Below are 25,950 nucleotides of genomic sequence, written 5' to 3' on the forward strand. Positions count from 1 at the left end.
CATCAGACATAAAAATCCCATATTGGTCGGGCTCTATATACAGTTCTTCAAAAGTAAGTGGTGTGTCTAAAAGATTGGCGTGTTCTCTAGGTGTAGATAAGTATATATTGAAAATTTACATATTTGAGTTGATGGATAAGGAACTGTGTTTTTTTGTGTGTGATACTTTACAGTTGTGTTTTAAGTTGGCCCAGTTCGTTTTGTATTTATTCATTACGGGTATTGGTATATTGGTTTGTTAGCTGTTTCATTTTAAGCTCTAAGGTCTTATCCAATTCCTCGGATAATAGACCATAGTTTGTGTATTGTGTGGGCTGACTGAATGAAAGCTATAGAAAAAGCAACATACGTACTATTAGTAATAATAATATGAACTAGAACTGCAAGCAGTTATAAGCGGGGTCCAAGCCTCCCGGCGCAAGCCGCCCCCCCCTGGCCCCGCGGAGTCGGCCCGGGCACCCCGCTGCGGCTCGGGGGACATAGCGCCACCTAGAGGCCGATTGACACAAAATTTCACAAAGCCCCTCGGGAGGGTGTGCCAGATAAGGTCACCGAGTTTGGTGTAGATCGGCCATTGCAAACGTAAGATGTGACAGGACATCCTGTTTTTAGCGTTTGCGCTAAAATTAGTTGGCCTGTAATTCGGCCGTTTTTTGGCGGATCAAAATTCCCTCTACAAACTTTCTTCAGCTCAGTCCAGAGATGGTCTGTGCCAAGTTTCGTGGTGATTGGACTTGCGGCTTCAGAGGGGTTATAAAATAGTTTTCGCAATTTAGCGAAATGAAAACGTCATCGCACAGAGGCGTATCCTATACCATCGGAATCGGTAGCATCCCACAAACACGTAGACATAAAGTTTATGAATGTGCAATGTAGTGGGCCGTAGTTAGGAGGCAAAATGTCCTTTTGTTCAAAATCCCATTGAAATGAATGGGGTATTTGAGCTTCGATTATAGCGCCACCTTTTGGCCGAATTGCACCAAATTTTTCAGGTGTCATCAGGGCCCCATGGGGAACAAATTTGGTATGAATCAGACTTGTAGTTATGGAGAAAATGCATGTAGGTCAATGGGATTTTTTTTGACGTCTTTAATCTGCAATAACAGCACCACCTATGGGCATATTTGGGTGAACTTTGGTGCCTGTAGTAAGGGGACCATGCTGAACAATTTGGCTCTGGATTCATGTCAATGTGACTTGTGGTTACAGAGGAACAATTTTTTCAAATGAAATAGCGCCACCTAGGGGCGAGTTGCACCATATTTTGCACAGGCCCTCAGGGGGGCGTCCCACATTAATGTTCGAAATTTGGTGTCGATCGGCCATTCCAAAGCAAAGATATGTCATTTTGTGTTTTTAGCGTTTTTCGCAAACATTAGTTAGCCTATAATTGCGACATTTTTAGTCGGATCCTCTACAAACTTTCATCAGCTTGGTCCAGAGATTATCCGTGCCAAGTTTGGTGCCGATTGGAGAAGTTAATTAAATTAGGTTTTTCAGTTTTCGCGATGTAACGAAAAAGTTTAGGCGGAAATGGACGTGGCCTATACCACGAGATTCAGCTCGATCCCCTGAACGCGTCGATATAAGGTTTTTTATATCCGCTTTCGTAGGCGGGAGTTCCAAGCCCAAACGCGTTGACCTTGCTTATAGCGCCCCCTAGAGGTAGAAGTGTGCGGATACCACGAGATTCAGCTCGATCCCCCGAACACATGGATATAAGGTTTTTGATATCCGAGAAGTGTGCGGATTTTTGCGCCTGAAGTACTCTTGGGGCTGTGAACCTAACCTGTGAGCTTCGCGTCTGTAGCACTTACCGTCTAGGCTGCAGTATCAGTTTTATGCACGGAAGAATATAAAAAATAATAAAAATCTTAGCGAAAACAATAGGGTTCCCAGCCGCTTCGCTGGTACTGGGAACCGCGATGCCTTGCATTCTGGAGAAATACTTGTATCAACCCTCAAAAACTGCTACCTTGTTATGCCATTTGTCAAACTAAACCCTATAAATCATTGAGCTACATTTTAATTATTAAATATCATTGGCCATTAAATACATTTATTATGATTTTTATAATTACTGCCGTTAATAATAATAAAAAAAAGATTTAAGAGCAGCGTCTGGGGGTCCTCCCCCTGAAAAATCTGGGCTTTAAACACTTCATGTCCTGCATTCTGGTGAATTTTTCTGCCCCAATTCATTGAGGAAATGTCTTTATTTATATAAAAGGAAACACAAAATTCAGGTGACAATTCAAAAAATAAAAATATAGTTCAAAACTTTTACACATGAAAAATCTCTCCCACATATCTGTGTTCTCTGACATTTGCAGAATATCAGTTTGAGATATAATATTAGGAGATATAATGAGAATGAAGTCATTATATTTTAAAATCTACCTGCAGCCTACCTACTGCTGTGCATTACCCTGTGTTCTTTCTTTGCTGATACGGTAGTAGGCCGCTACCCGCTTTAGACCGTCTGGCAGACAGAGAGCCTGTCTGGGACTGTACTCTTCATCAGAGATAGAAAACCAAAACTGAAAACACTTGTGATCAGACTATAAAATATCACCACACATGTTCACTTCAGCACCTCTGATAAAGTTCAGCTCACAGCCGCTTCAGAGGGAATTAAGCATCCTGGAGCAGAGAGACAGTCAAACAGAGCAAGGGGGACAGAGATAGCAATGAGAGCGATAGGTGTCTATGTCGGCGGTCATGTGTGTCATGTTATTCTCTCACTAGGCCTGCACTGACTAGATGCTGACCGACAACATTTATTTTTAAATGTTTTGATTACAATTTTACTCTGGACAAATTAGTAGTGGCTGACAAGCCCTGAAGCTGTGAGCAATACGCGCTCTCTCTCTCTCTCGTTCTCTTTCTCTGCAGGCAGGTAGTAACGGCTGGGGGTCACATTACGTGAACTTCAAACAAGATGTAGCATTGCGAGTAGCCTCCGGTCTTTGAAGAGCTGCGAGACAGGCTGCGTGATGAGGATTATGGAAAATATCAATTAATGATATTTCTGAGGGCTGGAAATACATAACGTGAACCTACGCTGCAACATTATCCTCACTTTGATCATGTTACAAGACTAGTAACACATCCCGCATGGGTCTCAGTTATTGTTGACAGTTCAAGACATGCATATTAGGGAGTTATGGTAACTTACAAGGTGATCAACATCCTTTATCCGTCATGGTCGGATTTTGTTGTTGTATAAAACACTTTATAACTTATTTCAACAACCCGAAACATAAAACGGTGTTGAAACAGTATCAGATTACAACAAAGCCAAAAGAAAACAAACAAAAAGAAAGAAGGTAATTGTGAGTCTTCAAGTATCATAATGTGCGTCCGTATTGCAATGATCTTGCTAAATGTGGTCAATGGATTTTATCGTTTGAGTTTTAGAACGTGCGTCGCTTTAAATGTTCCCGCAAGGAATTGTGGGACGGCATTCTCTCCTTTCCTTTCATAAAGGATGGTCCAGTGTACCCTTACATAAAGGAGATATGAAAGGAAGCATTGAGTCACCTTTCCTTTGCTTTTAGAGAATTTCACCAGCTCTTATCATGGCTGCCACTGAAATATTTCCAGGTCACCTCACTCAGTTAGGAACCTTCCCAAGCAGAGGCAGCCTAGATGACTTTGTAGGCTAGGAAACCATCTTAGATATTTGCTTAGGTCACGTTTATTTATACGTTCCCTCTGGTTTAATCATTTCTGACGCATCAACTTTAACTACAGACAAGAGGCTCGCAGATATGTTAAGAATATGTTTCCACTAGTAAATGTTAGCGCTCTTCCACTGATAAACATGGCATTAGCCAGCTTTGTGCCTAGTCTAATTTAGCTATGTGCAGCGCTAGCTGCTGGAAGTGATGTTAGAAAATATGTAGAAGTGATGAACTATCTACAATCAAAGTCTTAACAGCGTAGCCCCCACCACCCAACTATTGTAACATTAAACCTACTGGTGTGACTGGGGAGAAAACTGGGAGAGGGCAATGAGAAACAGGTTAGTAAGTCATGAATGTTTTCAGGAGAGGAGAAGAGATGGGGGCTATTTTTATTAATATTTAAGTCATGTATTTCACGTGATGAAGGACCAACTCACTGACCTTCCTACTGCAGTCAGCTGATTGTTTTGTTCTGTGGTGCAGCATTGTTATCAACAGAGGTGCTGCAGAGCGCCCTCTGGTGGGCACACTATGCAACACTCGTGACATGAGTGAATGATCTCTCTCTCAAATTCAAATTGGCTTTATTGGCATGAATGTATAGCAACAATATTGCCAAAGCTGTATATAAAGTAGATAAGGACAATTAATTTCATATATTTCTTTTTTAATCGTCATCAATCGACTGTTATAAACACAGATGCTGATTTTTCTGCAATAAGCTCATATTGGCCGATAAAATGGGCATGCTGATAAATCGGTCGGGCTTTTTATATAATGCTGTTTATTAATATGATTAATTGTTTTCTAATCGAAGGCAATAAGCTAATCATGAAGACGGCGATTAAAATGTAGGTAAATCATACCATCATCTGACCCATTTTAAACAGTCATGCAGTAACAGATTCATTCTGTTGTCATCCTTGTCCAACGAAACTGGAGGCAAACGTGTTGGATAATGGCACCAGCCGAAACGACGCAGGCAATGGGTGTGCCGCGGTTTTGTCCGGCGTCAACCATAGACTGTATATAAAAAGGCGTCAACTCACACTGAAGTGTTTCAGCAGCGGAGTGTTGTTGACATGTTGTTAATTTGTCATTCTGTGTCCTTCAACTACGTATAACAGCTCTGTGAGCCTGTTCCGTTCCGCTCTCTGCAGGCTAACGTTACATAGCTGCATGGAGCATTTCAGAATAAGAGTGTTTTAACTGTCTGATTTTGCTGACTTGTTGAGATTTTGCTTATTTGTTCAGTTGTTCTTGATTTTTGTGCTTCTACCATGGTTAAGCTATGTAGTTAACTTGTTTCTTTTTTTTATCTGTTTTAACTGTGTTAATTGTTGATGTACGATGGGGAATCTGCAAAGGGTGTTTAATTTTTAAATTTTCTATAAGTCGTTCTGTGTCTGACTTCCTGCCTGGTTCATCTGCTCTGTGCTGCTTGACGTGGCTTCAGTCAAAAATAGACTGGTAGTGAATATTGAACTTGATAGACATTCTTAAGCTAACTCCATACTGATAAAGCAAAACAGGCTCAGCCCTGCAACTTCAGTACTATTTCCAAATGTAGATTATTATTCTATTTACAAAATTTGAACAGGTTGACACTTAAATATCCTTGCAGGAACAGAGCACATACTCCCACAAACACAAAACACACTAAAAAAACAAGACACTGGTTAGAAAAATGTCAAGGGCCATAAGACTGTAACACCACCTTCCTACATTTCCCCCAAAATGTTTGATAGTTAGGAACAGGAAGGAACACGCCAGCACTCGCATCTACCTCCAGCTTGAAGCAATGCGCAATGTAAGGGGCCACCAGCCAGGGTGTGCTGCAGAGCTCTGGCCGACTGAAAGGCCTTTTGACAGGCAGAGGACCAGACAGTGTTGTAGTGGCACTAGTCACAACTGACCACTGCTGCCTTCCACACAGTAGTATTGAACTCTAATTTCACTGCACAAAAATGCCCATTTTGTCTCTCTCAGGCACAAAACCAATTTTAATATCCTCCTTCTTCCCCAACTGGCAAATTAATTCTTTTGAATATGCTTTGCTCTCATTTGCTGCAACCACACATTTCAGCAGCTGTTGGGAGTAATCCAATGTCCAGTTTTGAGGGACTGCATGTCCTTCTAGAAATGTGTGTTCACATATTTGCTGCCATTCAAGGTGAATTTTAAGCCAGAAATGTTTGTGGCAGTTTGCTGTTCTTTCAGTTGCTAGCTGAAAAATGAGGAATACTTTGCTTATAAAGGGCAAACATGGTGTCCAGCTGTTGACATGCTTCAGTGGTGTGTATGTATTTGCCCGTTTCCCCAATTGGAGCTTTTTCTTGATTTCCTCACCTGCAGCTGAATTAGAGTGAATTTAGCTCTTAAGTTGTCACAGTGTCAGACTATCAGAGGTCCTCAAAGCCAATATAGCAAGTAAGTAGAATGCAGTCGAGCACCCTCGTTGGTTAAAGCATTTCTCTCGATAATACTCTCTCACACATCGATAAGCATAGAGGACATTCCAACGGTTGTCTTGGTAACCTGAATTAAATGTGACAGCCCTGAAATACAGTTAGTGTGTGTGAAGAGCATGGAAAAGTGGCTAACTGCCTCTAAATGCCTTCTTCCTCACTCCTCAGAGATCAGTCCTCAGAGGTCAGGACTCAGACATCAGGACTCAGAGATGAGTCCTCAGAGATGAGTCCTCAGAGAGGAGACAGAGATGAGTCCTCAGAGATCAGGACTCAGAGATGAGTCCTCAGAAAGGAGACAGAGATGAGTCCTCGGAGGTCAGGCCTCAGCGATGAGTCCTCACCCTCAAAGTCCACTGAGTTCACCAAGATTAATCCTCAGGCCTCAGAGATCAGGCCTCAGCGATCACTCCTCACCCACAAAGTCCACTGAGTATGTTGAGATGAGTCCTCAGAGATCAGGACTCAGAGATGTGCCCTTAAAGATCAGGAATCAGAGATCAGTCCTCAGACAGGAGACAGAGATGAGTCCTCAGAGAACAGAGTCCTCAGTGATGAGTCCTCACATATCAGGACTCAGAGATGTGTCCTCAGAGATCAGTCCTCAGACAGGAAACAGAAATGAGTCTTCAGGCTGCGCTGCTGCCGGAGTTGATCGCTGCCATTTTATTCAATGCTTGTGAGTCCACAAGATGCAGCGCAGAAAGTCTATTTCTGACAGAAGCCGCCTCAAGCAGCAGAGCAGCAGACATCATAAAGAATTAGTTGTTTTAAAATATATTATCAAAATTGAAAAAATTAAACTTTTAATTACTTACTTAATCAAAGTAGAAGCACAGAAAGTAACAACAAGCCAACAATGTGCTCTGCTGCTAAAATGCGTCTGAAACACTTGTTGGTGCAGTGTGTTCATTTGCCACAATGTATACATGTTCCAGGTTCCAGGCCTGGAATATCAGTATTTTAGAGACCTCAGAAAGCAGAACAGACTTTTTAACTGTTGATCCATGTCAGTGTAGCATATCTGCATTAAAATAAATATGTACTCATTCAAAGGGACACCACCCCCGGAAAATAAAGAAATAAAATTTAAACCCATTTAATCAAATTAATTCAATCAATTTTATTACCCAAGTCGTAATATTTTCAATACATTGACCCTAGTCTATGCTTTGAAGTAATACTCACAGAAACTTGCTGATACATGAAAACAATAGATAGTTTAAATGGCAATTGATATTAAACTGTATATAACTGTATATATTGTTTTAGTTTATTTTATATGTTACCATATTTTAATATAGGTCTACACTTGATTATATGTTGTGTGTGTAGCATGAAGAAACTACAAATTTTGTTTCATTATGCAGCCTCGTGTTGCATATGTGATTTCAGGAGAAATTAATAAATGCTAGGTTATTAATTTAATTTCTCTAAAAGATAAATTTAATATTCAAAGCTATCCAACATCAACCTTTATCACAGAGGATGGAAGATTTGCCTGCCGTCAAGAGGCCCCAAACTGTCGATTACTCCCCCCCTGTTCCCTTCACATACGGCCTCCCAATGAGACGATGCTCACTGGAACAAGGTGGTGTCAGAGCAAGTCAGGTTGGACAGCAGGTTCTGTTCCAGCTGGCCCTTGAATGCCCACTGATCTGATCGTGGAATACAAAAATGCTCAGAAGATCATTGGTACCCATCTCCTGAGCATCACTGATATCGGTGAGGTGAGGTGCCCCCAAAGGACACTAAAGGACAGTACCCACCCAGCCACAGCCTGTTCACCCTGCTGCCTTCTGGGAAGAGATATAGAAGTTTCTGCTGCCACACCACCAGACTGCAGAGCAGCTTTTCCCCCAAGATATCAGACTCTAATTCATCCTCAGCACTTCTCCACTGATGATAGTTTATTTCTGTTTACTGTTTTTTATTATTGATTCTTTATTAATGTATATTGTCTGCTATGTAGCAAAACGGAGTTACAAACTCAATTTCACTCTATAATGATATGGTGACTATAAACCTACATTACCTAAATAACAACTAGTGTTAATTTTGTCAACCATTTTAAAATTTAGTCTTAGTCCTGTGTCAAATGCCCTTGTTAGTTTTTGTCATATTTAGTCCACTGTATATATTTTTTTATTAAGTTTTATTTGACAAAAAGCCTGGGTATTTTAGTTCACATATGGATAAAATGTTATAAAATTTGAACGTCATCATTTTTATTGAAAATGAGACGTGATCTTACCTCAGTTCCCAGGTGGTTAGCCTTGTCATGTTCGTAGTGTTTTTTCCAGAAATAACCACATTGCTTGCCGTAGGATATAATTAGATACTCTGTTTTTTTAAATGGGACCAAATATCTAAGCGCTTCTTTCTCCCTAGCATGTTGTGTTCATCACCAGAGTTCACATCCTCCCCAGTACAGTAACATGGACATAACATACAGTTAAACAACCAGGTTGTTCACTACATGACCATACAGTGCATGTCTGTGGTTGATATTGCAAGGGGTCTGTAAGATTTGGTGGCAAATCACTAAATTTGGATTAATGATAGTATTAGGTATGTAATTGGCTATTTTGATAATGGAGTTGCTTTAATAATTAACAGATTATTTAACAAGCATTTAACTGACTCAGGAATTGATTTACATATTTATTGAGCAAACATGCACATCAGTTTCTGGTGTTAGCTTACCCAGTGTGATGATATTCTGTTTTTCTCTGTTTCCCTTTCATTTCAAGTAGCTGTTCACAAATTCGTCATTTTCACAAGCCTGTTTAATGGCACCTTTAGCTGGCTTTGCAAGAAAATACAAAGCATGAAAAATAAAAGTCCTGCTGTCATGCTGCAACTTCAGTGTGTTTGTGTGGGGATATTAGAATTTCCCTGTGCTTTATCTGTCACCCACAAACATGTCCTCCATGCTCTTCATTTACATTCAGATGCTAGTATCTCAGCTTATGTGTTTTCACTCTCAATGTCCCCTCTACCTGCCATTTCCTCCCACTGCTGAACAGTGGCTCTGGCCTTTTTTCTTAATGCACCACATGTGCTCCATCCACTATAACCTAAGTGCATGGTACTCTTTCAAGGGTCAAAACTCATTAGTCATCCAGCCTCTGAGCCCGCGAGTGCAACTTTTATCGATGGAACAGCTTCTCAAGAGCATTGCTTTTACTGCTCTCTTGAAGAAGTGGAAGCAAAAAAACAGAACATAACACGTCCCAAATGTCAGACTATTTTTGTCGCTGAACAGTGCAGTGAATACCTCTTCAATACGATTTGTGTGTACCTGCTCTCATTTTCTGTCTCCTTCAGCAGATTGGCAGTACGTTTCAAAAGCCCAGGTGGTCTGTGCAAAGATAGTGAAATCAGAATGTTGCAGAAATACACCATTTCTTTTCAGTAGGCTATGGACTACTAAACACAATATAGACTGACTGACTTGCTAGCTTTCTGAAAACACTGAGGTCCGGTTGCTGGATGTGATGTTTCCCAGTCTCACCTGCTGACTCCTGTCAGTCAGGAAGTTTGTGATCCACTGACAGGTGGAGGCAGGCACAGTGAGCTGGGTGAGGATGTCCGGGATGATGGTGTTGAACGCCGAGCTGAAGTCCACGAACAGGATCCTTGCATCCTTGCAGGATGTAATGCAGTCCCAAGTTAACAGCATCATCCACTGACCTGTTAGCCCTGTAGGCAAGCTGCAGGGGGTCCAACAAAATACGGCCTTTACATTTTTGCATCCGGCTAGCCAAGTTTTCTATTGTACCAATTGCAGAAGAGGCCTCACACGTACGTTTTACCTTTCTCACTAGCCTGTTGAGTGATTTTGATGTCAGGTTGATCTGGGCCAAGCTCTTTGACATGTAGTTCCTCCACTCACTGCTATTAACATGTGTACAAAGCTAAATGTGAAAACTGATGACAAAATATTCCCCTATAAAAACTTGTTTTCACATTTCAGAGGAGTGGACTTCTCTCTGTTTACCCTCCACTCACGGTCCAATCTAGAGATAGATAATCTCTGCAATTAACATAAATGTAGCCAAACATGACATGAAACTTTTTATCATTAATGTAGCTTACCTTTGCCTGGCATGCCCTTGACAATATTTACCGTTTTTAAAGGTTTACTTTACAGGGTCTACAACATGCTGAGTATAGCTGAGTTTGTTCTTGTTGGAAAATATTCATGAAAAAAAACTCTAAAATTTGGTCAAAATACTGACTGGGCTAATAATGTGCAAACGGATGGGCTTTGATCACAGTCAAAGTTTCCTCTGAATGTCACACAGAGCAGACTGCAAAAGCCTTTGAAACGGTATCAGACAGTAACAAACAACAAAACTCACTTAAAAGAAGGTTAATGTTCAGCCTGCATTTCAACTCCTGTCTCTGTGATCTAACAATCTGTGTAGGCAGTGGGTTACCCTTTGACTTGTTTGTAAGGTTTCAGCTCGGAGCAAACAGTATATTTAATGAGTGATACATTCTTTGAATGTTAAAAGCTTCACACCTATGACTTCTGTTCTGGAAATAGCTAAATGGTGCAGCAAAAGGCACAGCTTGCTATAGCTGAAGAATCTCACAGCTTTAAGAAGTAGACATACATTTCACAGCAGAAAAGGATTTTCAACTGTAGAAACAACTGAAGGCACTACAGAACACACATTGGGAGAAACGGTCTCAAAACATATGCATCGCCCATAAAGTGTGTCTCTCATGCTGTAAACTTAAAGGAGACCTATTATACTGCATTTCCACCACTATATTGTAGTTCTGTGATTCCACTATGTCAGCTTTGCATGATTGAAAGTAAAATAAAACTAAAACATATATATATCTTATACTGGCACTTCATGCCAGTATAAGATAGAAGACAGTATATTATAAATTAAAATAAAATAAATAAATACAACAGTAAGTGTGTGTGTGTGTGTGTGTGTGTGTGTGTGTGTGTGTGTGTGTGTTAAAAAAAAATAAAAAATAAAACAGTAAGCGTGTGTGTGTTAAAATATAAAAATAAATAAATAAATGAAACAGTAACGTGTGTGTGTGTATATATTAATATATTATTTAAAAAATAATTATTTTATTAAAAAAGGGTTAGGCTGTGGCTCAGGAGGTAGAGCGGGTTGGCCGTTAATCGGAAGGTCGGTGGTTCAATCCCTGGCTCCCCCTGGTTGCGTGTCGAAGTGTCCTTGGGCAAGATACTGAACCCCGATTTGCCTCTGGCGGCTGTTCCGCCAGTGTATGAATGTGTGTGAATGTTAGTTTCCGTTTGAGCACTTAGGCTCAGTGTATGAATGTGTATGACTGGTGAATGCAGATGTACTGTAAAAGCGCTTTGAGTGGTCGAAAAGACTAGAAAGGCGCTATACAAGTACGGAGCATTTACATTTACATTTACATATTTGGGGCATCAGGTTAGAAAGTGCAGCTCTGTCTCTACCTGTCCCCTGTCACACTGGGAGCAGAGTCTCTCCTCTTGTGGTAGCCAGCTCTGTCTGTGGCGACCCTTTTCTATGGCCAGGCTGTGTTCACTCAGTCTATATGTTGTGAACATTTTTAGTTTGGGACATTTTATTGTACTTAGGTAATTTGCCAGTGTGAATTCTCTTTTTAGGGTCAGATAACATTGTAATTTACTTTGAGTTTTGGTAGTTTCTTTCCAGTATTCAATATATTTTTCTTTCTGCTTGCTGATAATTTGGTTTGGTCTGCTTGAGTTGGTATTGCTGTCCTGAGGCTGATGGGGACTTGTTACTGCAGAGAGCCTCAGGACCAGATGGCTGAGGGGACTCTTCTATGGTTTCAGCTCCTGGTATGTTAGGGCTTTGTGATGATATGTCTGGGGGTTAACTGATTTTAAGTGATTGTAAAATTTAAGTGATCTTTTCTGTATTTTTAGTAGGAGGGGATATTGGCCGAGCTCTGCTCTGCACAGGTTATTTGGTGTCTTTCTCTGCACCTGCAGGATGTTCTTACAGAACTCAGTATGGAAAAATTCTATGATTGTTTTGTCCCATTTGTCAAATTCATTATTAAGTTTTGGCCCCCAGATTTTGCTACCATAAAGAAGTATTGGTTCTAGTACAAATTGGAAAATTTTAAGCCAGATTTCAATTGGAATATATATTTTAATGTTTCTTTTTATTGCATAGAAATAAATTGCAAAGAAATTGCTTTGTCCCTCAGATCTTTCACAGCCATGTTGAAGTTCCCTGTGTATGTAATGTTGAGGCCAAGGTAGTTTTTTGTGTGTTGTAATTTAGTGGTGTCTAAATAGAAATTGTGTGTAACCTGATTTCTGTATTGTTTCTGAATGATCATTATCTTAGTCTTTGCTGTGTTTACTGTCAGGGCCCAGGTCTGACAGAATCTCTGCAGGAGATTAAGGTGCTGCTGGTGAGAGCAACACTAGTTCATGTTCAGAAAAGGGTCGCCACAGACAGAGCTGGCTACCACAAGAGGAGAGACTCTGCTCCCAGTGTGACAGGGGACAGGTAGAGACAGAGCTGCACTTTCTAACCTCATGCCCCAAATATAAAACACTAAGACAAAAACACTTTGCAAACATTTCCCAAATATACCCCGAATTCAAATTCATATCAGACACACAGAAACTCCCCTATTTACTGGGAGAAATGCCCAAATGTGAAATAATTGCTGCAAAATAGGTCTCCTCATGCCATGAAGTGAGGACAACCAGTGGAACCTCAGACTGATAAATAATTGTACAGATTTTCAAATTATTATTATTTTGAACATTTGATATTTTAGTAATTGTTTTGTTTTTACATTTGATACTGATTTCTTTTTTATTATTATTATTGTTTTTTTAATCAATTAATAATTTCAAAAAAATTTTTGTCTATTAATATATACACACACACACGTTACTGTTTCATTTATTTAAATTTTTGTATATATTTAAATTTTTTAACACACACACGCTTACTGTTTTATTTGTTTATTTTTATTATATTTTTATTTTTTAACACACACACGCTTGTGTTTTATTTATTTATTTTATTTAAATTTTAAATTTTTTTTTTTTTACGTAAACACACATACACTGATTACGTTACACTTTAATTACTTGTTTAATGAAATGTATGGGGTTGATTGTACTTATGTAGTATGTATGATGCTTTGGGAATATTCTTTGTTACACATTCATGCCAATAAAGCTAATTTGAATTGAATTGAGAGTTTAGATAGGCACTGGCCTTAATTCTCTAATTTTTGTTGAAACCAAAAACAACTACTTCTGTTTTCTCTTTGTTTAGCTGGAGAAAGTTCTGGCACATCCATTCATTTATCAGAGAGACGCAAAGGCATAGGGAATCAATAGGTAGATAATAGATCAATAACTAAATCAGGGTATACCCTCGAGAGTGGGATGGTCCTTGCACATGCTGTGATAAACAAAATGTCTCCAGTATGGTAGTGTGTTCTTCAGCACAGTTGTCCTGTGTGTTAGTAATGTGGACATTAAAGTCATCAGTGGTAACCAAACAATCATATTCAGTGGAAGTGAGAGCGAGTAGCTCATTGACGTTAAAAAAATGATGTGGTAAGGGACATGGCTCTACATATTCTGCTATATGTTCATGTTATATCTACAGCTTGTTGCCCTTTCACCCAAAAATCAATGAATGTAGGTTTAAGGTTTAGTTAGGTCAAGTTCACACAGCCACTACAGGGTCTTGCCAGGAAAATGTAAACACAGGTCATTTCAGGCCTTTGAGCAAACGACACATTCTGTTTTTCAGGACAGCCTCACATTTCCCTGAAAACTGTAAAGTTGGTCCCCAGAGGATACTCTAGATTATATGTATTCCCCCATATTTTTCTTCTACAATATTATACATAGATGTAGGTGACAGGGACAATAGTCAGTTGTTGTATTTTAGTTAGAGATGCATCATTTCTATTGAGAGACAGTATTGCCATATGCACTCAAAGCATGAATTATGCTTAAGAAATGTGTTATATGTGCTGCACACTCTGTTCTGTATGTTAATGGCTCAGTTGCTCTTGTTAGCTCACAGATTTTAAAGCAATAAATCTAATGAAATGTGATAAAGTCACATTTCAATACGCTGACAATGCCTGTGTCATGTTCATGAAGGCAGTGCAGCACTGTACAGAATCCATACTCTTCTTTCTGACATCTGAATGGACATGCCTGCTTGGCTCTGCTGCCTTCAGAGGCAACCTCGTAGGGGTTTCTTGCAGGATACCACTCCACGCTGAGACATCTGTGTGATAACACTGGCATGATGGTGGTGCAGGCAGAGTAGGAGAGAGAAAGCGAGGAAGGGAGGGCTGTTAAGCAGCACACGCACAAGCAGAGCTGCTGCCTTCACCCGGAGCAAAGCCCATGGAAGAGGCAGCCGTCCTCCTGCTTTGCCTGCTCTGCCTGCCTCTGTGACTGCTACAATTCCTCTGGTGAGTCAACAAGCTGTGGACTTTTATCAATGTTATTTTTTACAATGTGTGTGGAGTGTGCATATTTTCATGGTTTGCAGACACCGTGAAATATGTGATACAGTGTGGCATATGCTGAGAGATTATCTATTGGCAGTGTAGATTGCGCTGCAAGATTCACACATGCTGTTGCCAAGGCTTTCTTTCAAAACATGAGCAAATTCCACCGTGCCTCTGAGCTGTTTGTGTGCTGTTCCAGCTGGGTGATTCAGAGGTGCAATTTTCTAGAGCAGCTAATGTCATTACTGTTGTTGGACAAACGATCACTGGCTGCTTGTGCTTAAAAAGAATATTCTTCAATGTGAAACTAAATCAGAGCCAGATATTTGTTCCTCTTGGATCACTGCCTTGTTTTTCCACAACAGTTGTAACTAATAATGGATTTTAGATTTCACTCTTTCAAATTCTCTTTTCTGTTATATAAAGGTATTTTTGTTGTGTGTTTGGTCCATCTGTCTACCTACATACATATTACAAATCAGAATCAGCTTTATTGCCAGGTATGTGTACACATACAAGGAATTTGACTCTGGATTGTACAATGCTCGTGATGTGCTTGCTTATACAATAAGACAATAATACAGTAATAAAATCAAACACAGGCTACAGTATAGAGAACACACTATATATATACTATAAACAAAAACAATATAGACAGACTGAGACAATAGTGCAATGAGCAGAGTGCAAAGGATGAAGTAGATTATTACCATTATTGTTATTATTATTATTATGATAATTATTATGTACATGTCGGAGGTGGATGTGATATACAGGTACACATACAGATACAAGCATAAATGTACACAGTGTGATGGAGCAAAGTGCAAAGGATGCTGGAATAAATAAGTATTATGTGCAGGTGTTATGTACTGTGGTATACAGTATATCCAATATGATAATATGAACAGTATGAACAGCTCTGAAATAGAGAATGGTGAATAAATAATAAGTGTTAGCCAGTAAACAGGTGGCTGATTAGAGGCAGAGTTACTGGGTTATTGCACAGGAATTGTTCCTGACACTGTGAGTCAGAAATCAGCTGTTCATCAGAGTGATGGCTTGTGGGAAGAAACTGTTCCTGTGTCTGGTTTTGCCGTACAGTGCTCTGTAGCGCCTACCAGAGGGGAGGAGCTGGAACAGGTTGTGTCCGTGCTGAGATGGATCTGCAGTGATGTTTCCTGCCCGTTTCCTGACTCTGGAAATGTATGTAAGTCCTGAATGGAGGGCAGGTTGGCACCGATGATCTTTTCAGCAGTCCTGACTGTCTGTTGTAGTCTGCTCCTGTCCTTTTTGGTGGCAGATCCAAACCAGACAGTGAGGGACGTGCAGAGGACAGACTGGATGATGGCTGTGTAGAAGTAGATCAGCAGCTTCCTGAGCTGGCACAGGAAGTACATCCAGTACATATTATATTATGATCTGTCTTTGCTACCATCTCCAGCTGGCAGTTGAAGCGCAGCAGCATCATGTTGACACATCAGATAGCCACAGCTCGGCTGATGGATCAACCATGCCAATGGCTTTATACTAGTTCTAATGGCTGTGAGGACGGGGAGGGAAGGATGAGGATGTTTGAGCTGATGGATACTGGAAGACAGCTTTGCCAATTACACACTGTCAGATAACGAAGGGGTAGCTGGGGCTCAGGCCGCCATCGGTGTGTGTGAATAGGTCTAAAAAAAAAAAAGAAAAGCTCTATATAAATGCAGACCATTTGCCAAAGAACAGCAAGTGTAACATAGCATCTCCATCGTGACAGGATAATGTACTGTTTCTGTTGTTTTCTACTAAACTGGCACTGCAGAAACATGTAGTTGAGTTTTTGGTGACCACACTTTCCTTGAAGTGATATTAGTTTCATACAACTTGGAACTTATTTATGGAAATTTGCCCTTCAGTTCTATCAGTAATAATATAATTGTGCTCAAATGAATCCCCAACATCTGGGAACAAGGCAATTATTCAAAACTAGTCAGATAACAGTCAGGTCAGGTTGTAAACAAACCCCCATAATATACAGATTTACTTGGAAGTTAAAATGAAGGTGAAAGGTTAAATTACTACCCAAGCTATCACTTGTAATACTGCTTTCATGTCATATCTTTCACACTCGTTCATACTAGTTTTCCTCTGCAATGAGGGATTACAGGAACAAACATTCGGATCTGCCTCACTGGTACGTACTAATTAAACCATTTCCAAGATGTATCTTTTTGGGGATCCCCAAGATTATATGATGAAGTGATTGTTGGAAGGCCTTTCATTGGGATTTAAGCATAGTCTTCCATATTTCCACTTGGTTTGGATCTGTCAACTCACTCTGGAAGCATCTCAGAAGCTTTTTAGCAGCGAGGCGTTAAGCCAAAAAGCCCATGTTGTTGACTTGTTGTTTATTTGTCATTTTCTGTGCTTCTGCTACCGATCACAGCTCTCTGTGAACTGTTTTTTTCCCTTTCCCTGCAGGGGTGCACATTCCACATGGAGCATTTCACAATAAGAGTGTTTTGCCTGCCGCATTTTGCTGACTTGTTTAGTTTTTCTTGATTTGTTCAGTTGTCCTTGATTTTTGTGCTTCTACCATGATTAAGTAGGCTACGTAGTTAAATTGTTTGTTTGTTTTTTTACTGTAAATCTGTGTTAAAATGCTGCACGTAGCACCTTAAACGCATCAAAAATGTTAATAACATAAACCTACGTTTGATTATATGCCCCAGAAAGGTTTAAGTGCTTTGAACAAAATGTATGACTTCATTCAGCAGCTAAGTGCAGCCCTCTCTGTAATGGAGAGTTAATGGCAGGTCTTGAAGGTTAGTCTACCACTGCCCTCACTGTAAGTTACTTGTCAGCCAAACACTTCAAGTGTAAAAATGTGGAAATGTAAAATGAGAATCAGAATCAGAGGGAGTTTTATTGCCAAGTAGTGTTTTACACATACAAGGAATTTGCTGTGGTGATAAGGTGCTACATGTAGACAAACATACAGTCGACATAAATAAATGTAGAAATATATAAATATGGAATGGAAGAACAACGTTGCAGATATATACATGTGCATTATTCTGGGTCTGTGCCGTGCAGAAGTAACGCAACGGAAGAGAATATTGTGTACATATAGATATATAAACTGACAACATAAAAATATACAACAACAAAGATCAACAATCAACAACAAATATGTGCAACGTGCCAGGTCTGTGGACGACACGAGATGAAACGGGTATTTACATGTGCAGAGACATTTGTATCATTAGCAAGGGGGGAGACAGTGAGGGACCCAGGCCTTGTTAATGCTAGCAGACGGGAAGAAGCTGTTTTTGTGGCGAGAGGTTTGGGTCCTGATGGACCGCAGCCTCCTGCCAGAGGGGAGAGTCTGAAACAGTTTGTGTCCGGGTTGGGAGCAGTCCGCTGCAATCTTTCCTGCACGTTCACCTTCACCTTCTCTGCAGAGCGAATGATGCGCTGCAGCCTGCCCTTGTCCCTGGCAGTGGCAGCAGCGTACCAGATGGTGATGGAGGAGGTGAGGATGGACTCAATGATGGCGGTGTAGAAGTGCACCATCATTGTCTTTGGCAGGCTGAACTTCTTCAGCTGACGCAGGAAGTACATCCTCTGCTGGGCCTTTTTGGTGAGGGAGGTGATGTTCAGTTCCGACTTGAGGTCCTGGGAGAAAGTTTCTTCCCGATGCTACCCAGAAAGCGGAAGGAGTCCACAGTGGTTACTGGGGAGTCACACAGAATGATGGGGGAGGGTGGGGCTGGGCTCTTTCTAAAATCCACGACCATCTCCACTGTCTTCTGAGCATTGAGCTCCAGACTGTTCTGACTGCACCAGGTCACCAGATGGTCGATCTCCCACCTGTAGGCAGACTCATCCCCACCAGAGATGAGCCCAATGAGGGTGGTGTCGTCCGCAAACTTCAGGAGCTTGACAGACTGGTGACTGGAGGTGCAGCTGTTGGTTTACAGGGAGAAGAGCAGAGGGGAAAAAACGCAGCCTTGAGGGAATCCAGTGCTAATGGTCCTGGAATCAGAGACATGTTTTCCCAGCTTCACGTGCTGCTTCCTGTCCGTAAGCAAGTCTGTGATCCACCTGCAGGTGGAGTCAGGCACGCTCAGCTGGGAGAGCTTGTCCTGCAGCAGGGCCGGGATGATGGTGTTGAAAGCAGAGCTGAAATCCACAAACAGGATCCTGGCGTAGATTCCTGGGGAGTCCAGGTGCTGGAGGATGTAGTGAAGGGCCACGTTTACTGCATCATCTACAGACCTGTTGGCTCTGTAGGCGAACTGCAGGGGGTCCAGGAGTGGGTCTGTAATGGATCTTAGGTGGGACAACACAAGGTGTTCCAAGGACTTCATAACCACAGAGGTCAGGGCGACGGGTCTGTAGTCGTTTAGTCCTGTGGTCCTTGGTTTTTTGGGGACAGGGATGATAGTGGAGGCTTTGAAGCAGGCTGGCACATAGCATTCTCCAGTGAGGTGTTAAAAATGTCTGTGAACACCGGAGACAGCTGATCAGCACAGTGCTTCAGGGTGGGTTTTGTCTGGCTAAAGGCCAGGAGGATATCACTGGCCTTTTTATGCACTGAGAGGCTGTGGGCGTCTTGGCGAACTTCAGCTGATGATGATGATGACAATGATGATGATGATAGTTGGAGAGGATATGAGGAGATTTCCTCTCTCCAGTCTTCCCTGGATTGTCTCTTTGGTGGAGTCCTTGTCTGGCTGATAGCACTCAACTCAAGGGACCTTTCATCACAATCACAATCCCATCATTCATCTGATGCAGTTACCAATAGCAACATGGGATCCAATACAGGAGTGTGATAGCAGTGAGTCGGTCAGTCAGATTTTATGTTGGAACCAAAAAGCAGAAAAGATGAAATCATGAGAAATTTTCATTTTCTATAATCTGCTGGTTGTAGAAGGACTCAGCAACTTCTCAGTTCATTGCAGGCATTGTGTGGTGTAGGAAAAAAGTCAACAGGATCATTAAAGACCCCAATCATTTCTGTCACAAACTGTTATGCCTGCTGCCGTCTGGCAGAAGGTACCCAGCATCCGGTGTCACACCACCAGGCTCAAGGACAGCTTTATCCCTCTGGCCATGAGACTGCTGAGCTCTTGAGCTCGTCACTTTGACACTTGTTGTGCATGGTTGCACCTTACCTGTATACTACTTGGGTTAACCTGTGTACATCTCTGTGTATATATATAAATATTAGGGCTGGTCACGTTGACATGTTATTATCGCGTTAATGTCTTAATTAACGCCGACAATCATTTTATCGCATGTTAACGCAGTTTTTATTTTATTATTAGTTTGAAAGTCCCTTGCTCACTGGCTCTGAATACACATACAGTCAAACTATGGGTCATAGGAGGGGTGGGATGTTGATCAGTCTGCAAATCACCCACCCAAACAAGCAGTGAAGGGAGGCCTCAGCAGACTACGCTGTCATCTTTGTTCCATATTTTTCCACCCGCGATCCGTTATCACGGCAGCAGGTGAGCCGCTTGCTTGTTAATGACGCAGCCTATCAAACAACTCAAACAGCCAAAACCAACATCTGCACTCTGTGTTCAATGCTGCTTTAACGTAACCTGGTCTGTGCTTGTAAAATATCCACCACGACTTGTAATGTCATTTCAAGTTTTTAACCGAGTGAAGTCTGTGCGAGTGAACACATGCACCGACCCCGCTATATGTGTATATATATATATATATATATATATATATATATGTGTGTGTGTGTCCACCTGTGTGCAATCAAAGTGTCACGTGATCTGTCAGTACATATACTCACCCTTTTTTGAAAGGCCCCAGAGGCTGCAACACCTAAGCAAGAGGCATCATTAACCAAACATTGCCATAAAGGTCAAGGAACTCTCTCAAACAAGTAAGGGACAATGTTGTAGAAAAGCACAAGTCAGGGTTAGGTTATAAAAGAAATATCCAAATCTTTGATGATCCCTAGGAGCACCATCAAATCTATCATAACCAAATGGAAAGAACATGGCACAACAGCAAACCTGTCAGGAGACGGCCGCCCACCAAACCTCACGGACTGGGCAAGGAGGGCATTAATCAGAGAGGCAGCACAGAGACCTAAGGTCACCCTGGAGGAGCTGCAGAGTTCCACAGCAGAGACTAGAGTATCTGCACATAGGACGACAATAAGCCGTACACTCCATAGAGTTGGGCTTTATGGCTGAGTGGCCCGAAGAAAGCCATTACTTTCAGCAGAAACACAAAATGGCACGTTTAGAGTTTGCGAAAAAAGGCATGTGGGAGACTCACAAAATGTATGGAGGAAGGTGCTCTGGTCTGCTGAGACTAAAATTAAACTTTTCGGCCATCAAAGAAAACACTATGTCTGACGCAAACCCAACACATCACATCACCCGAAGAACACCAGTGAAAAATGGAGGTGGCAGCATCATGCTGTGGGGATGTTTTTCAGCAGCCAGGACTGGGAAAGATGGATGGTGCTAAATACAGGGATATTCTTGAGCAAAACCTGTACAACTCTGTGCGTGATTTGAGGCTAGGACGGAGGTTCACCTTCCAGCAGGACAATGACCCCAAACACACTGCTAAAACAACACTTGAGTGGTTTAAGGGGAAACATGTAAATGTGAGGCAACAAAACTTTTGCAAGGCACTGTAAATACTGTACGTACATTTACTACATTACTCGTCTTGTCTTAAGATTGGCCTTTTCTCGTTTACTTGTGATTTTCTTTTGTGTATTTTTGTATGAGTATTGTTGGAGGAGCTTGACAACAAGACTTTGACTTATTGTAATTATTGTGTTTGGCCACTATGTCAGATTGGCTTTAAAGTAGAACTTCCTGCCTTTGCTGTAGTCGTGGAAGAGAAATAGTTAACTGCATCATCTGTCGTGACACTGTCACCACACAAGACAAAGAAACGGCACTGCTTCTCCTCCCCCCTCCAGAGCAACGTTATGTTGTAACAATGCTACAAAAAACAAAACAGTTCAGAAGTGTTAAGTTGTTTTGAGCTGCAAAGACTGACCACAAATCACTGCAAGTGACATTTCATGTTGTTAGTTGATTCTATTGTAATATAACTAATATTTATTATTTAATTATTTTATTTGTATGGCACCATGGACAATGTAAAACAAAATGTTGCCATTAGTTGGCAGGTCAAAAACTTGCTGACAAACTGAGTGACAAACATAAATTTAATTCAAATTGGTACATTATTTGTTAGGGACTGTTTTGGTACCATTAGGTGTACCATGAATTCACACTGAATCGCACTGCAGGACTGCATCTTATTGTAATTCATGCACCACTCATAACCCACAGCTAAACAGACTTGTCCAACATCACAGCGTGTCTCTTAGCTAACCTGATTAGGACCCTAGTAATAATGTGAGAGAGGAATTGCTTTCTGATTGAACAAGAAAGGTGATTTGTTGTGCTGCTGGTTCTCAGTATAAGAAAGGCGCTGTGGCTTGTTGTGGTTGAATGTGTTGGCACACTCTTCTGGACAGCTTTGTGTGAGTGGAACAGCACATTTACTCGACAAGCCAAGTTGGTATTTGAGGTAGAGCTGCTTAGGATTGCCAAGCAGGAGTTTCTACATGGTGAAACATGAGCAGTGGTGGAAGTATCCTGATTTTCTCATATCCTATTTAACAGCAGCCTCCACAGTAAAAATAGCCGAGAGGCACTCCCCCGTCTCTCATGGATGTACTGATGTTGTATGAACTAAATTAATACCTTAATGCAGCCACTGGGTTTTGCTGTGAAATGTGATCATCCCAATCCTCAGATGATCTTTAAATCTCTAGCAATAAAAGAAATTAATTTTTCCAGAATACCTGTAACAGGAAGGGTTAAGAGGTGAGGAGGCCCCCTCGGACAATGTGTTTGGAAGCCTCCGCGACCACTGCAATCTAATAATACAGGACAGGTGTTGCAAATTAGCAATTGCTAAAAACATTATGGTACACTGCTGTTTTCAGTTTATCTATGTTAGATGTATCGGCCCCTAATAAAAATAATAATAATTCAGATTCACCAAATCCATTGACCACGATAACAAAACTAAAGGTCAGTGGCCACACTAGCAGCCAGCTTGCCAGCTCATGATGCTTCACTAGTCATTACAAAGCAGAAAACAAAACTGCTGTATGGTGACAACTTTACTAGATCCTTACCATTAGCTCTGTCCTGCAGTGCAGAACTTTTGTCATCCCTTCTGGCAGTGAGGGTAGCTACACAAACACTGTCAACACATGCTTATGATGGATGCCTACAGGTGAGCTCGCCCCTGGCGCGTGGTCAGAAATAGAGACATTTCCACTGTTCCAAGGCAATAATACGTTATTTAGGAAAAGTAAAGGTGATTGCTACATAGCCTGCACCAAATATTTTCACTGCCGGTGCGCCTGCGCAGGAATGTTGCCAAACACATGGATGTTCATTTATATGTAGAAGTCCTGTATTCCAGCTTTAAAAATAAATAATTATATGCTGAAGCTCAGGTAAGGAGAATGAGGTGATTGCAGGACAGATGGGAGTGGCAGGATTTGGAATGACAGGGAAAGGACTGAGGACAGATAAAGAATAGCGCTGAAGAGGCCTGGAAAAGTAGAGCTGTGGCTAGAGAGGGACAGGGCGGCGGACAGAGGATTTCCAGGTATTGTTTATTGTCTATGGCAGTCATCCAGAAATCACAGAACCGTAGTTACATATGTAACCCTTATGGAGCTGCAACGATTAATAGGCAACTATTAAATTCTTGCCAACTATTTTGATAATTAATGAATCATATTCAGTAATTTTTTAGGAAAATATTTTGGATACCAGCTTTAAGTGTGAATATTTTGGTTATAGTTTCTTTCTTCCTCTATGACAGTAAACTGAATTTGAGGACATCATCATTTTTCATAATTTATCTGACATTTTATTGGTCAGGCAGCTAATAGTTTAATCGAGAAAATAATCGAGAAAATTGACAATGAAAATAATCATTAGTTAAAGCCCTAAACTCTTGTTTGGACTTTTATTAAGACATCAACAGACAACTGGGTCAAACTCTTGCGTAAGTTAAATGTGAGCTACTATGCTGCTAATGTATTGAGTTTGAATAAACTTTGTAAATATGTGAAGGGACATCAGCCTAAAATGGATTGTTAAGTTACTCTTTAAATTGGAGTAAACAAAAATGATACTTCATAAAAGAGGACTCCTGGATAATAGATAGAGAATATCTTTATTGTCCACCAGGGTGGAAATTCTACTACGGCTTACCAAACATATAACAAGCAGTTAATAAAACACACACATGGACAGATCACAATACACATTAAAAACTGTTCATGTTGTGAACCTACACTTTGTTTCTGAAAATATGAATATTAATACTTGGACATCGTAATTTCATATTCGCTCATTAAAATACTGGGGCACCACCTAAAATCGCTGTCAGCCCAAGGTTGAATCCTTGAGTATAGCTTAATAATTACAACAATTAGTTAGTGATCAGCAATTGTTCAATCAGTTTTAATCAGTCAGTCTCAAATCTGAGGGTAAGTCCTCCGTGCATTGACCTGAATTATAAAAAAGTACAAATACAGGTTCCTGTGATTAAAGTGAATATATATTAACTAACAAAAGTGAACCCAAGAGAAAGTAAATAGGGATATAAAGAAGACAAATAACAATGACTAAGCAACAACAAGAATGCAATAAACAGGAGTTAGAACAGAATTAATCTGGTTCAATGTAAATTTAGTTTGGCTATTGTGAAAAGAATATGACTCTAAGGAAATAAAGGAAACAAATGGACGCAGGTTTTGGTTCCTATTATGATCACTACGATGGCAAGACCAGGGAATTGCCAGTGGGTTGACCCTGGCTGGGGGAATCTCTTGCAGTGGTCTCGGCCGTTAGCTCGGTGGTCCAAGGTAGATGTCCTCTCTATTACTGGCGGTATAACGTTAAACGACCTGTTTGACTCCAACCTCCAAACTCCGCTGGTCGTTGGAAGTACTGGAAGTGGAAGGTTTCAAAGGAAGCTTGATTGTTGTTTCTCACTCAAAGATACGTAAGTAAGTCAAAAGTAATGACCTAATAACTTTTAACAAAACAACAAAGAAAATCAATTCACTAAAGGTTCCCAAGACCTCGTGACTATAATTAACATTGCGATGAGATGATTCAAGGGAGAACTAGTCTGGGGAAATTTCATCTCTGTTAAAGCTTTTAGAAAATAGTTGAATCAAATCTCCCGCTGGGAGTAGACAAAGGAGAATTTGAAAGTCACGGAGTTTCCTCTGGGCCAGATTCTTGGAAGCAGGATGGCAGGAGAACTGGCAGTAGCAAGCAAGAGGGCAGAGGGAGAGCGAGCCCCTGGGGTCAGCTGGATTTGGTTTGTCACAGTCCTGGGGTGTGTCAAATGGTGGGTAGGTTTTAAAGTTTAATTTAGAATAATGTCTTAGAGTGTCTCTTTGCGCACATTTTAATCATATCTTTCCACAATATCAATGCTTCTTTAACTGTTACACAGTTGTTTCTAAGCGTTAGATAAAATGAAAGGGAAAGCTATCATGCTCAACCATTCTTAACGATCAGAACAGTTAAACAACACAATTCATAGAAGGGTAATCATAGCAGCTGAATGAACAGGCTATCTACATAAGTTCCAAGACAATACTGATTGCTAAACGATTGTTAATAGGAGAATATAAGAAAGGAGTTGAAACACGACATCAGGTTAAACTATAAACATTTGGGCTTTATTCACCACAGATTTTGACTGTAGCCATTCGGTAATTTTCTTTACTGACACTGGGCTGGAAGTCCAGGGACAAAAGAGACAAAGGCAATGTTTAAGCTTTCAAAATGTCTTGTTTAGTATAAAATGTAATGCATGTTTTAGTAACTTACAATTATTTGTTTTAGTAAAAGGATCTTTTCAGTAACTTATAGTTTTATTAAATTACATTATACAAAAACAACATTCCTGTTAACTTTAGCTCAAGTTACAGGACATTCTTTGATGCAACACTTCTTTGTAAGGCTTAATGAACAGTTTAAGCTCTAGTGTACTAGACATTCTCTGGATCCCAGTTTGCAGTTGTATCCCACTGGGACTGGGCTCTTAATTTCCAACAAATTGAAAAAATATGCCTTCTTCGAATATTGTGCTGTCTTGGTGTCCGCTCCAGTAAAGGTCTCTGTGATTGTCATGTACCATCCACCATGATAAGTGGGTAACTTTGTGGACAAGCTAGAAAC

The sequence above is a fragment of the Micropterus dolomieu genome, linkage group LG16 (assembly GCF_021292245.1).
Source record: "Micropterus dolomieu isolate WLL.071019.BEF.003 ecotype Adirondacks linkage group LG16, ASM2129224v1, whole genome shotgun sequence".
Lineage (NCBI taxonomy): Eukaryota > Metazoa > Chordata > Actinopteri > Centrarchiformes > Centrarchidae > Micropterus > Micropterus dolomieu.